This window comes from Dendrobium catenatum, unplaced genomic scaffold (assembly GCF_001605985.2).
Source record: "Dendrobium catenatum unplaced genomic scaffold, ASM160598v2 fragScaff_scaffold_932, whole genome shotgun sequence".
Taxonomy (NCBI): Eukaryota; Viridiplantae; Streptophyta; class Magnoliopsida; order Asparagales; family Orchidaceae; genus Dendrobium; species Dendrobium catenatum.
In genome coordinates, this window is record NW_021319394.1 from 956,161 (window position 1) to 970,503 (window position 14,343).

A 14,343-nucleotide genomic window follows, 5' to 3' on the forward strand; every position below is an offset into this window, starting at 1 on the left:
ATTTCAACAATGGAAATGAAAATTGATAAGGAAAATGCATTGAAATGTATTTTGCTCCAATTGCTTGGTTCAACAAAAATTAAGTGCAAAAGTTTTTTTTTCCTTCTTCTTTTGTGTTCTTGAGGAGAAAAGTCTTAGGATGTCTTTGATGTGAAAGAAAATGAATATGAAATGAAATACCTAAAGAATTTTTTAAAAAATAACAATATTACAAAGTTTTAAGAATTATATTTATATAATCACTATTAAATTAGTTTACTAAAACAAATCATATTGTTGGGAGTATGAGAATAACTAATAATTAAGTTAAGAAAAAACCTTAATGTGGCAAGAAAGCTGCTTTAAAAAATAGTAAGAAAATCGTCCCAAACAAAGCCTTAATGTGGTAAGAAAAAATAAAATTATCTCTCATGAACTTATACAGGATCAAAGATTTAGCTAGTTAAGCATTGTGAAGGAAAGATGATTAAAAAAAAGGTGGGATCATCCAATAGAATACTGCCCAAAAACAAGTCATGTTGAATTCAACAATGGCAACAGTCCAAAGAGTGACAATATACAGGAAAAGAAATTAGTACCTAAACCATGCATTTCACTATTTAAAAGAAAAAAAACTTCAACTGGAGTCTAACATTTTAATTACAAGAACCAGTTTTACCATGCAATTTATCAAAAAATAGGTTTTACAACCAAACAAAGCTTTATATAAACAAGTACAGACAACCACATAAAAAAAGAGGCTTTTTAATCAAAATGAGCTAACTTGATGAACAAAATCTAGGACAATGTCACAATGAAGGCGTCGAACTTGTCATTGGTTTTCCTTGACAGGAACTTCATGCATATGGGTGGCTTCACCTTGGCCAGTGCAAGAATGGATTGTGGCAGAGTCCATATTCCATCTCCACAAATCAAACTAGATGCCACTGTAGAGGCAAATGCGTTGGCCTTCAGCTTATCTAACCTTTCCCAGATGAACAGTATGAGGCTTCCCATGCACATATAAATGGCAAAATATGGTCCAATGTAAAATGGTATTTCCATGGCCATTGGAAGTGGAATGTATTGTGCCCACTTCTTCCTGACCGCATCCCTTAACATGTTGATGAGGATAGCACCGACAAAGAAGATATAACCCCAAGTATTTCCATGTTGCGGTAAACCAGAGCGTAAGGTGTCAGATATTTTGTTCCTGGCACGTCTAGATATGTGAAAGCCTTGTAAAGATGCCAAAAGACACAAGGTGTAATCACACATCCCATAGCAGTTCCAATAACTTGGTTGATGAACATGGATCTTGGGGAGGCAAGAGTGAGATAACCAGTCTTGAAGTGTTACATTAGATCAGAAGTAGTGGAGACAATGTTCATCATCACACCACATGCTGTAAGATTTGCAAGCACTCCTCCATGGGATGCACCGACCCAAGCTCCAAAGATAAAGATGGCCTATTTTCCATAGGTGGATGCTAGGGACCAATCTGTGAGGCCCCAGCCATAAGCATTGCAGAAGGTAAGTACTGGTGCAAAAATATATGTCACCAAGATATGATACCATTTGATATGAGGAAATATATGAGGTGTTGCGATAATGGAGATAACAGCAACTATAAGATAGCCAACAAATGCAACTTTTTTAGGAATTTGATCCTTAAGGAAAAGCTCAATACGTCGTTGTTCATCATAGGATATTCTAGCATCGATAGCAGGAAAATCATTTTCAGTGAGAGGTAGTGTGCTGGCCATATTCTTGTGATGCAGGACTACAATGCTTGCAATGATTTTGTTAAGAGCTTCCACAACTTATAGATTAGAGAAATAACAAATTGAACTATTATCAAATAAAACGATGAATCAAAACGTAAGAGCAATCACTTTCATTTATACTAAGTTGCATATCAAGATATTTGAATCCCAAAATATCGTAAGAAAATAATATCATGCAAAGTAGTAGCTTTCAATGAAAATCTCTAACCTAACAATAATATTTAGAAAACATTGAAGTGCACTCAATTCCCTATGTTTACTAAGCTCAACAGAATCGGACAAACACATCCTTCATGACTACAATCAAATCACAAGAAAGGATTAGACATTAAGAAATATGAGAAAAGGAAATTAGAAAAACTTCGTTAGGGATCAGTTGTAATCCTCCACTCGACGGTTCTAAGTTGGTCTTCAACAGCCTTGACCAAGGTATATAGGATGTGCTTCACGTATTCTTCTACGGTGTGGTCGATGCGCGGGTTGACGTCGAAGAAGTTTGAATGCAAGATGCACACGAACCCTTGCTCGTCATATGATAGGTCGTAGTCAAGGTCTAGATCGGCCATGCATTTTCTTGGAGATGTGGTGGTACTGACGACGCCTTCAAAGCTCCTAGATGTATTGAGAGAAGAGGGATCCTCACAAGAAGTAAGAGCTAACGAGGGGGAAAAGGTTCGTCCAAAGAGGGGGAGCCACACATGGAGTTAGGATTAGGTTGATGGGGATATTTAAATTCAAAAATCTGAAATAAATATCAGTTTTTGAAAGTAAGAGAGGAGACAATTAGGAGGGGAATTTAATTTCCCCAAATTGGGGAGGGGAATTAATGAGATAGATAGGGAGTGGAGAGAGAGAGAGAGAGAGAGAGAGAGAGAGAGAGAGAGAGAGAGAGAGGGGCATGATGAGGGATGGTGATGGGGATTTATTTCCTAAATCAACTATTTGGTTTTGGAAATAAATTAGGAGTTGTGGGCTTTGGGAAAATTCAGCCAAGGAGGAGTGGGGAGATTTGGAAATCTTGCCAAGAGAGAGGAGGGAGCTTTAGGAAACAAATCCAAGGGATTTTATTTAGGGGGGCCGGCGGCTTGATGGGGCTAGGGGATTTAAATGCTAGGTTTCATGCTTGCTTAGTTTAGGTTTAAGATTTAGGAAAGTATTTAATTAGATCAAATTTAAATTTGAAATTCAAATAGATTTAATTTAGGAACTTTTCTAAAATAGATTTGATAATTTATGAAAGATTTTAAATTTCAAATTGTTTGAATTTGAATTCCAAAATCTATACAAATTATGCCAATCCAAATTAGGCAAGGGAAAGCAATGGGGAGGGGATCTAGGGCCGACAGTTTGAGGGGCTTCGGGTATGGGGCCGACGGTTAGGTGGGGATTATGCGGAATTTGGTGGAGAGAAGGGGAAGGGCTTGGGGAAGAGAGAAACCATGGGTGTGATGTTGGCCGATGGAGTGGAAAGGAGAAAGGAAAAGAAATGAAATAGAACCATGAACCCGACTCGTCAAGGTTGGTGGGTGATGCACAATTCTTCCTCTACTAGGGATCTCCCTCCTATCTCTCAAGCTGTCACAAGACTCATGCAAGGAGAAGAAAAAAATTTAATCAATCATTCATTAACTTGAAAAGGAGAACAATGTGGCTATAAATAACCTCTTACAATGACTCAAAACATAATAGGACGATTATGCCCCTAGGGCTTACATACGACCTTCTTTAATAAAAGGGTACAACAGGAAACTAATAAAGCAAATACAATATGACATCATAAATAAGAAATACGTAAATAAGAAAATACATAAAACAAATCAGAAATACAATGACTCTATCGTAGCTATAGATCGATAGCCATGTCTCTGATAGACCTTCCACGATCTGATGTCTCCATCATCTTGCTTCTAGCATGGGCGATAATAGCAGGTATAGTCTTGCCTAAAACCTGATAAAATTGTACAGACCATCACCAAGAATCATTGCAATTGATATAAATGCCTAAAATCGGGACCGTCCGAGGCCACGAGCTGGGGGCAATAACTTAGGTGTGGACAAAGCGTAAAATGCTGGCAATTTTGCGATCTCTCCCTTTCTTCTTCTAACTCAGTTGGCTCTGATCCCACATCATGAGTTGCTCAGAAAATGATGGCAACATCTTAATGGTCTTAAAGGAACAGCTTGAGTCATCATATACTGATGAAGGTAGTTGTAATGGATCATCTACAGGAGGAGGAACGGTCAATTGGAAAAAAGGTACCTTGGAAAACTTCAGAAGATGCATATTTGATTTTATACGTACAGAAACATGGTGAGGGAAACTGGAAAGCTGTTCAAAGACACTCTGGGCTACTTAAGTGCGGGAAGAGTTGCCGGTTGCAATGGGCTAATCATTTTAGGCCACATTTGAAAAAAGGAGCCTTTACTACATAGGAGGAGCAATTTATTATTCAAATGCATTCTAAAATGGGAAATAGATGGGCTCAGATGGTTGTACTTCTCCCTCTATGTACAGATAATGAAATAAAAAATTATTGGAACACGCGTGTCAAGAGCTGGTCATGAGCTAGTTTGCCACTTTATCCACCTAATGTCAACTTGCAAACTTCAGATGAAAATCAACTGATCCAGAGTGCTAGTGAGCTCAGCAGTGGTAACCAACAGAACATTGGAATTTTACCATGAACCATTAATGGAACACTGGAACCTAGATTTCTTCCTCACAAAGCTAATCTAAGGCCACCTCCTTTTTTCAGACATCCCTGTCACTGCAATGCCAAGTCATGGTCTTGGTTATTACACTGGCAGTTTTTTAAATCCCCAAGGGGATCATGTCAAACAGACTTGGGAATCTAAAACCTCCTTTCTAGGCTCCCATTTTGGCCTTAACAACATGGTTACTACATTTGAGGATCTCTCAAGTTTGAATTATGAACCAATTTATTTGAACCCTAGCATAGGTTATCCCTATGATCCTGATCCGAAGAGCAAGAAGAACCTGACATCCTTTAATTGCCCCATACTCAGCAACCCTACCTTATCAAATGGCAACTTCTCCTCATCCATGCTCCTTCCAGGGGCTGTAAAGATGGATCTCCCTTCACTCCAATCTACAGAAGCTGATTATAATGACTGGAACACATCTGCTTCTTTGTTTACATCCTCATATGACGCAGTTGATAGTTATATCCAGTCTCCTGAAAATGTTTCAGTGCAGTCCGACTGTGCTTCACCAAAAAATAAAGGTTTATTAGAATATTTGGTTCATGAATCAAAAGCAATAAGCATTGGGAAGAAACAATCATTAGAGAAAAGCTTCGATGATACCATCACGGGAAATATCACTGTAAAATTGAAAGAGATCAGGGACCCAACTTCCCCTTTTTGTCTATCAACTGTTTCTCTATTCAACGAGTGTTCTGCCAAAAAAGATAAATGTGCTCCGAATTTGCCAGATTTCTTGAGACCTGATGTTCTACTCGGATCAGGTTGGTTTATTGGAAATTCTCGAAGTGCCATTGATTCTATTTCTGGACCTTTATGTGAGAACTTGCGTGAAGTCCGTGTGCCTGTGCCTACTGGAATATCATCCATGGCTTCACTGGAGTCCTATCCATGGACTAACATGCCACGAGTCAGCCAAATGTCTGAACTTCAATGAGTTCAATTAGCTGAAGAATGACAATCATTGTGAGCTATTGGTAATTAAGATTTGTTCTCATCTTTGACAATGGATCATTGAATTTCATGTTGCTCTTTATTTTCAGCTTCAAGCATCTTAGGCTGCCATTTCTGTTGCATAGTAATGCTGGAAGAATGGGAATAAATTTGTTATAAAATTTGTTTATATTTCACCCAAAAAAAATGATTAAATTAAAAAATTTTAGCCATATTTTATCTAGAGTAACACATAAGAAGATTGAGGATGACCATGTAACCCTGTAGGCCATGAAGGTTGGATGTTCGTAGAGTTTCTGAATACCAACTGCCTTTTCTATTTCTAATAAGTGACAACATAATACCCCAAGATAGAATACCACCCAAAAGGATAGATACATTGACAAGATATGGGCAAATCATTCTGACACCAACATAAGTAGCAGAAAAGTCAAAATAGAACCTATTGGAAAGGATGACATTAATCATTTGAAAAAAAACTATATAAAGTATGATATGAATAGGATGCATTACCTGTTTTTATAAGCTTCAAGGCCTAATGTTGGGAAGTTGACAAACCCACAGTCATTACCACTTGTGTAAAACCATTGGAAGAATCCCCATAAGAAACGGCTCACAAAGAGTTTGCCCAGCATCCTGACTTGTTTCCTACAATAATATCAGAGATATTTTGTTTATTTGAATCCCTCGTATCCATTGGAAAAAATAGATTGATTTGAGTTGCTGAAGTTACTTTGCTAACTTAGCACCCTGGGGGCGTGTGGAAGCCATTGATAAGAAAAGTTGTTGCAGTGCCACTTGGGTAGCTCAATTTGTAGTCTAGGATCATGATCTGACATAAATTTAAGAGCATATAAATTACAACAAAAAATATGATTACTTACTTCAAAACATGCTTACAAAAAACTGTTTTTCTCCATTATAAAAAGAAAATGCATGTGATGGAAAGAACCTTTCTAAAGGGAACAAGCGAAAATAGTCTAATAAAGCTGACAAGAAAGAGAAATCCAATCATCCATCCTAATTGTGGATCCTTGATGTCTTGCCAAGTCTTTGCTTCGCTTAATTGCTTTGCCTTCTTTGAACTCATTGCAAATAGATAGCTCTCAAAACCACCTGTTGCCATTTGCAAGAACAGAATTTATAAACAACTGATCAATGAAAAAGAGGAATTGAATCTATAAATAGATTACAATAGTCTACATAATATGTGGTTTCATTACATTCTTGAAGATTGAATGTTTTCAAGTCATCTTCCCATATTCCGTTTCAACCATCAATTTTCATCTCCAAAAAACATGTAGCAAACAGGTATTTGATAGCAAAATTTCAAAACATCAATTATGATCGAGAAAAGGAAGAAAAGGGCTTATTAATTACCACTGAAAGCAATTCTGTAAGCGGTGACAAAACGTTTGGATCATGGTATTCTCTTGTCGAGTGAAAGCATGCTTAAGGAGACCAGATTTCTCAAGGATCTTCGTCCACAACTTGATGAAGAAGAATCCAAGCAGGCCAGCCGAGACGTTAAGTGAAGGGATGATTCCAGTGGTGAGATTGAGCTTCATCATGATTATACTGAACATGATGGAGAGGATGAAGCTCACCACCAACACACGAAACTTAAGCTGTTCTTTCCATGGAGGATAGAAGCCCTAGGAACCACATCCGGAACGTCCATACCGGAAGATCGGGGTCGTCGGTTGTCGATACAGTCAGCCGGACTTGTTCAATCAGAGATGATTCCTCTTCGCCGGCCTTGTCGTCGGCGGCGCTGCCGTTTTCCGGCTGCTTGGATCCTCAGTATTGCTCTTCCTGATCCGGCGTCTTCGCCATCTGTTACTACAGTTGATTTTGCATGGTCATTAAAGTAGGATCTACTTATAGAGAAAAAACTTTGTTATTTTTGTTCTTTTTATTCTTTGTTAATTTGCACCCAATTCTGTACCGTGATATAATTGAGTGACATGGTATTGCTCATCCTGATCCTCAACGACGCTGCCGTGATCATTCTCCATTCTGTCGTCGACCTTTGCGGCCGAGGAGATAGGGGGAGGATGCACAGGATGAGAAAGGAGTATAGTCAGAGAAAGCAGAGCACCCCCACTCCATTTTAATATGCCCGATCTCAAAAGCCAGGTTACTTTTGGCTTATCCTTCTTGTTCTATTCGGCGAGAAGGATTCTCCGCTTTCTGATCCCGATTCAACGGCATCTGCTATTGAAAACTTTTCTTCAAAAACTGCTGATCGACGGCTAGCTTTAAGGCCAACGATGTTCAGGCCAGCCTTTGCAGATGAACTGAACTCTGTGATATGTCCATCATGAGAGCGTTCCAATTGTTTTTTTTTTTTCATTTAGCAATTTGGATGTGTACATTTGTAAAAACTCCGAGCAAATTCACTTTCTTTGACATGTTTCTATCCATATTTTCTCCAGTTACAACCATCTTCAGTTGACTTCATAATTGCATTCAAGGGATTATAACCATTTTGATCAGATTGTGATGCATGTATCCTGCAATCTGGACCCTTTGTCAGTTGTAATTGATTTGAAGCATCTTCAGTATGTGAGAGTTCTGCCTTCATGTTCTGAGGAGAACGAGCGACTCAGCAGCGCACCGGGGGGTTGAATCTAGATAGGATCATTAGGCATGACATTCGCGTGATCGAAAGCTACCCTGGTGACATCGTTTTGTACCTTACCCTAGCGGACGCCATTGAGGCCTCCGACGAGATCGAGCTGGCTACATGATCTCTGCCTATCACCCAAGGGGAGTATTTATAAGTGCAAGGGGAGAAAGCCTAGAAAAAAATTCTCGTGAATGTTTCTAAATTTTTTAAAGCTAAAAATCATTTTTTTCCTTTTTGAAATAATCAAAGATGGAAAACTATTTAATTATAAATGAAAAAATATATACAAAAAATATGCATTCAATTATTTCCATCTCCGTAATTTTTTTAGTTTTTTTCTAAAAAAAAAAATTCATACTTTTTTGAGACCTTAAATTTATTTTTTCCTTATTTGAAAATATTAAAACAAGAAAATAAATTAAAAATCAATAATAATAAATAAAATAAAAAATGAGTGTAGGGGTGATGTCTCTAGGCACAATTTTCGGCCCAGACAATCTATTAAGATAAAATTACGAGAGAAATGTAACCAAGAGTGAAGGAAATATTTCTTTTTTATTATTATGTTCACTATACCAAACTCATCAGCTAAAAGGCATTTGCGTGAAGGTTAGCACTCACTTAGGAGAAATTATTGCAGATAAATAGTATTTAGGTGGTAGAAAAATAAATAGAATAGTTTAAGTATTAGATATGTAATTATAATAGTTTTAGATGTTATGAGTAAAAACCACACCGTAATGTTGTTGATCTCAAATGAATGCTTCTTTTCAAAAAAAAAAAAAAAAGGATTTTTTTCTGGTTGACAAATCTATGGAAAAACTTCACTTAAAATCGACGAGGAATCTGTGGTAAAGGCGATGAGTCCAGAAAAATATACTTTTTTTTGAAAATGTATATTTTGCATTATTATACATATAAAAAAAGCCAAAAAGCTTCAACCGAGAATTTCTAATTCCCGTCATTGTCTTCCTTCAACAAATTTTTTTTAAAAAATATGAAGGCGCGTTTTCGCTACATACATTTTTCCATACAAAATTATATTTTGAAGGAAAATGAGCATACAAATGAGTAACCTAGCTTGTTGCCATCAAGGAGAGAATGATGAAAGAAAACCTGCTTAAAGCCAGCAAGAAAGTCAATAACAGGAGCCTCCTGAGATCAGGCAAGTCATCCATGTATGTATTGCTATAATATTCCGAATGAAGCCGAAGCTTGTATATCAACATATGATGTACAGAGATGGACACGGCGACACGAATACGACACGGATATGACACGACATTGACACGGGACACGTCAATTATTGAAAATATAGGACACGGATACGGTTTGGAAACGGTATTATAGTTTTATATTTTAAAAATAGAGTATAAAAATTAAATAAGTATAATTTTAAAATAATTTAGAATATATTGGTTGTAGTGAAAATAATTTAGAACAAAAACAAAATGTATTGGTTGTAGTGAAAATTTAGAATATAATATTTTAAAATGATTTAGAATATATAGTTTTATATATTTAAAATAGTGAAAATTCGCCAGAACTCCACCGGAAATTTCTGCCGATAATGAATGATTTTCCTGTAGTGAGTACTGACTATATCTTTCATATATTTCTATATGCGTATATATCATTGTCGGAAAAAAAAGTCTTTTGATATTATTATGGTGAGGTACAATGCTTTTGCATTGAAGTGATGCCATCAAAAATCAATTTGCATTACTATGTTTTAAATCTATCTAAGAAAAATAACCATTAATCATCCATGCAATAATTCTAGATAAAATAACATTGAAAATATTATAACAATATTACATCAAAGATAACATATATTTGATAAATAAAATGGTCATATAAATAATATTAAGTAATATTGTCATGTAAAATATGTAAACTAATAATTTTGATGGTGATAAAATAAATTCATAATCATGACTCAAAACTTTCTGTGAAGAATGTAGTAGTGAAGATATAAGCATAAATCAAATTTGGTAGTTGCTCAATATGTTGAGTTATGGGATCATAGGAAAGTAATTTTGTCATTTTTATAGGAGTTCTTGCCCTTCGTTCATTGGATATGAGCAACATCTTGTCATCCCCATAATAAAAAGACGGATATATTAATGTATCTCCTTGAACATCGTTAAAAAAATTTCTAAAATTATATTCAATGTTGATCCTCTTCTCCAGATCCCATACTCCTTCATAATCTTTCAAAACTCACATACTAACATTTTGAGTGCTATTATCATTCATGCAAACTAAACCATCTACCTCTTGAATTGTCCAATTGGAAGGGAACCACAAAAATTTGTCGGGCAGTAGGATCTCCATCCACTTCTCGCCTTCAATATCAAACCTTAGAATTCTAGAATGATGATCGAACATATGCATATCACCAATGAAAAAAATACTTGGAATTGAAGAGAGATTATAAATAGGAGGAGCAGCAACCTCCCACCATGGGTAATTAGAGCCAAGGGTAAACACCTCACAAATCACCCCACTGGGGCATTCTATGTCACGTAAACCCTTTGTTTTGTTTGGTCAATTCGACTCGCCTGAGCCCCATGCATATAATAAAAAAATCTTCTTGGGCATAATTCTTTGGCACTCCCATGAACTCATCAGTCGAGGGATCGTAGAGGTGGAGGAGTTAGCTAAATGGCTTATAAAGTAGGACGAGTTTTAAGAAGGAAGAAGATATAACTTTGGTGTGATTTTTTTTTAACTCTCTTTTATTCTTAGGTGCAAGTTTCAAATTTCCTGTTAATATTGTTGGATGTATATAGATGGAGGTGTGTTTTATCTTCTATAGTAATGTCAGTAATATATTGGTTGTTATAACTGCTGCAAACGAGAAGTCGAATGAGATACCAAGATTGCTTGTAATTCCATGTAGATTGCACCTCCAATCACAACTGCCGATAAATATTGGAGGAATGTGGAGTTGGAGATGAGTGTTTGCAAACGCTTGTATATACATTTATGCTTTATTATATCATTGAAGTTAAGTCAGCAGAGGATTTCCGCTATGAGTTAGTGTGAGAGATTGCAGCGTTTCATTGCCGATTAATGTTGAGATTCTTCAAAGATGGAGCTTTCAAGCGGCCAGGGGTGTTGCCCCCTTTAAAAACCCTTTAAAATAGATACTATCAGCCTAAGAAAATGCATACAGGAAGGAATTTTTTGATCTCTTCTAGGCATTAAATACATATAAAGGTAACATAAAACTCTCCATGTGAGAGTTAGAAAAGTTCAAGTGAATAAGTATATCATCAAAGGAATTTTTCAATAAAAGAAAATTAGTAAAAGAACAATACAATTGGATGTTGCTTCAAAGAATTAGAAGTGAAGAATGATATTATAACAGCCATAGGAAAATAAACCACTATAGTTCACTGTTTTAGATGAGTGGGTTGCTTTATTATCCTCCAAATTTGGAAATAGGTGTAATTTTAACGGTTAAGCAAGTCAACAAATTGAATATTATTGATAACTAAACTAAAGAAATATGAAAGCTTATCATGCCGCTTTTAATTTCCTTAAACTCACTTGTGTAAATAAAATCAGAGCGCATTTCTAAAAATCTCTCAAACTCAATTTAATCAAATTAGCAAAATGTCCGCAGCTTTGAGGTTCGAGAGATTATTATGAGTGGAGTTCGGACTCAAAGATCTGTTTTGTAACTGTAAATAGTAAAAGTACATTGGTGAATAGTAACTGTGTTTTAATGTTCATAATCATAAAATCGAACGGTTCTCTATGAATGTACTCCGCACCTAATAATCTCTCCTATGCTCACTGGCGGATATAGTGTGGGGGCCATGGGGGAAGCGGGCCCCACTGATTTTGGGAATAATTACATATTAATAATATTTATGAACCATTAAATACAAACTAATTACCTTTTCTTATTACTTTCCATTTCCTATTCCGCTCCTTGCCTTTCCCTATTCCGCATAGCCACACAAGTCCAACGACTCCAAGACGCCCACTCCTGTTTCTCTCGGAGGAGGAATCCAAACTCCGTCGTCGGTCGCCCATTTACCGTCGCCGACCCTAAATGCCGCCGGCCATCCTCTGTCGCCTCTCCTGAGCCCAGGTGGTGATTGTTTCTCTTGCATAGATTTCCTATTATTTTACTTTGTTTCTTGTTTGCATACTGCATCATGGGTTATTTGAGGCATGTAAAATTATGTTTACAAGTGCTAATATAGTTTGGTTCTATTGCTATTTGTTGCGCTCCAGGTTCCTTGCCTTTCCCTATTTCGCTTCTTATTTATCTTATTGGAGTTGTTTCCCTTGTTAAATTTTTATGAAATTTTTCAAGAGAATTATTTCAATGGGAAGTTATGGGATGATTAATTCTCTAAGAAGGAGGCTAAGTTAATATTATTCATCTAAAAATATCTTATCTATGAAACATGTTTGAGCCTCTTACAATCCTATACTATTTTTATGAATCTCATCTATAAATTCAACATTTGAAGAAACCTTATGGCAGCACATCTCCTCCAGTCGAGATCCCCGAAACGACCCTTCTAGCGGCGGAGGAAGAAGTGGCGGTGGAGAGGGTGGAGACCAGTGAGATAGGCATGAGACAGAAACCCTTCCCCTGAAGATATTGCATCGCCGAGCCCATGTCCTCTTCCATAAGCTTCGCAACCAGGTTCTTCATCCCAGCTATGGTCTCGCTCGCTGCGGCTGGCGATCCCCTCCCCTATCACACAAACATAAAACAATTTCTCAAAAAATAAAATTTATTAATGAGAAAAATAGATCAAAATGAATGTCAAAATCCAATAAAGAAGTTTTCAATATTATGTAAATAAAATAAGATTACTTACTAATAATATTTACATATATAGATAGAGAGATAAAAGAAGAGAATTATTCACCTGAGAGGGGACGTCGGCGATGAGAGGAGAAGCGGGGCGGAACACCTGCATCATCCCTCCAGCTTCAAACACAATTACTTAAACCCTAATCTACTTTTTAAACTAAATAAAAAATGTTATTAAGATTAACTTATACAAAACAAAATATATGAAAAAAAAAAATTATGTCAAAATATTTTGATTTTTTTTTTTTTGATTTTTTTTTTTAATTTTATGAATGTCCGTGCAATTGAGAATTTCATATATAATAAAAATTGCAATGTAAATGATGAGAAGAGATCTAATAGAGCGCTGACCTTAAGTTGCATCTGCAGAAATTTCACGTAATTAATTATCTCATCAAGCATCGACGCCTTGTCCGACGCCTTGTTCGTCTGTCAATTCAGTAGTCCGATACAAATACAACAAACATAGGGGGGGGATTTGAAAAGAAAAAAATAATTATTATTGCAATATTTTATTTTGGATGATTTGTGAATTTTTTTATACAGAGCATTGAGATTTGGATTTTACCAATGTAAGTAATATATTGGTTGTTATAACTGCTGCAAACGAGAAGTCGAATGAGATTCCAAGATTGCTTGTAATTCGATGTAGATTGCACCTCCAATCACAACTGCCGATAAATATTGGAGGAATGTGGAGTTGGAGATGAGTGTTTGCCAACGCTTGCATACATTTATTCTTTATTATTATATATCATTGAAGTTAAGTCAGCAGAGGATTTCCACTATGATTTTAGATTCTTCAAAGATGGAGCTTTCAAGCCAGGGGTGTTGCCCCCCTTTAAAAACCCTTTAAAATAGATACTATCAGCCTAAGAAAATGCATACATGAAGGAATTTTTTGATCTATGCTAGGCATTAAATACATACAAAGGTAACATAAAACTCTCCATGTGAGAGTTAGAAAAGTTCAAGTGAATAAGTATATCATCAAAGGAATTTTTCAATAAAAGAAAATTAGTAAAAGAACAATACAATTGCATGAAAATAATGAGTCAGAATGGATGCTGCTTCAAAGAATTAGAAGTGAAGAATGATATTATAACAGCCATAGGAAAATAAACCACTATAGTTCATTGTTTTAGATGAGTGGGTTGCTTTATTATCCTCCAAATTTGGAAATGGGTGTAATTTTTAACGGTTAAGCAAGACAACCAATTGAATATTATTGATAACGTATTGGAAATATGGAAAGCTTATCATGCCGCTTTTAATTTCCTTAAACTCACTTGTGTAAATAAAATCAGAGCACATTTCTAAAAATCTCTTAAACTCAATTTAATCAAATTAGCAAAATGTCCGACGGCTTCGAGGTTCCAGATTATTATGTGTGGAGTTCGGACTCAAAGATCCGTTTT

The 14,343-nt window shown here is 36.1% G+C and overlaps 1 pseudogene; it reads right to left on the reverse strand.

Moving 5' to 3' along the window:
- Window positions 1–777: 777 nt before the first annotated feature.
- Window positions 778–7,078, reverse strand: LOC110102544 (annotated as a pseudogene).
- Between the last annotated feature and the right edge of the window lie 7,265 nt (window positions 7,079–14,343).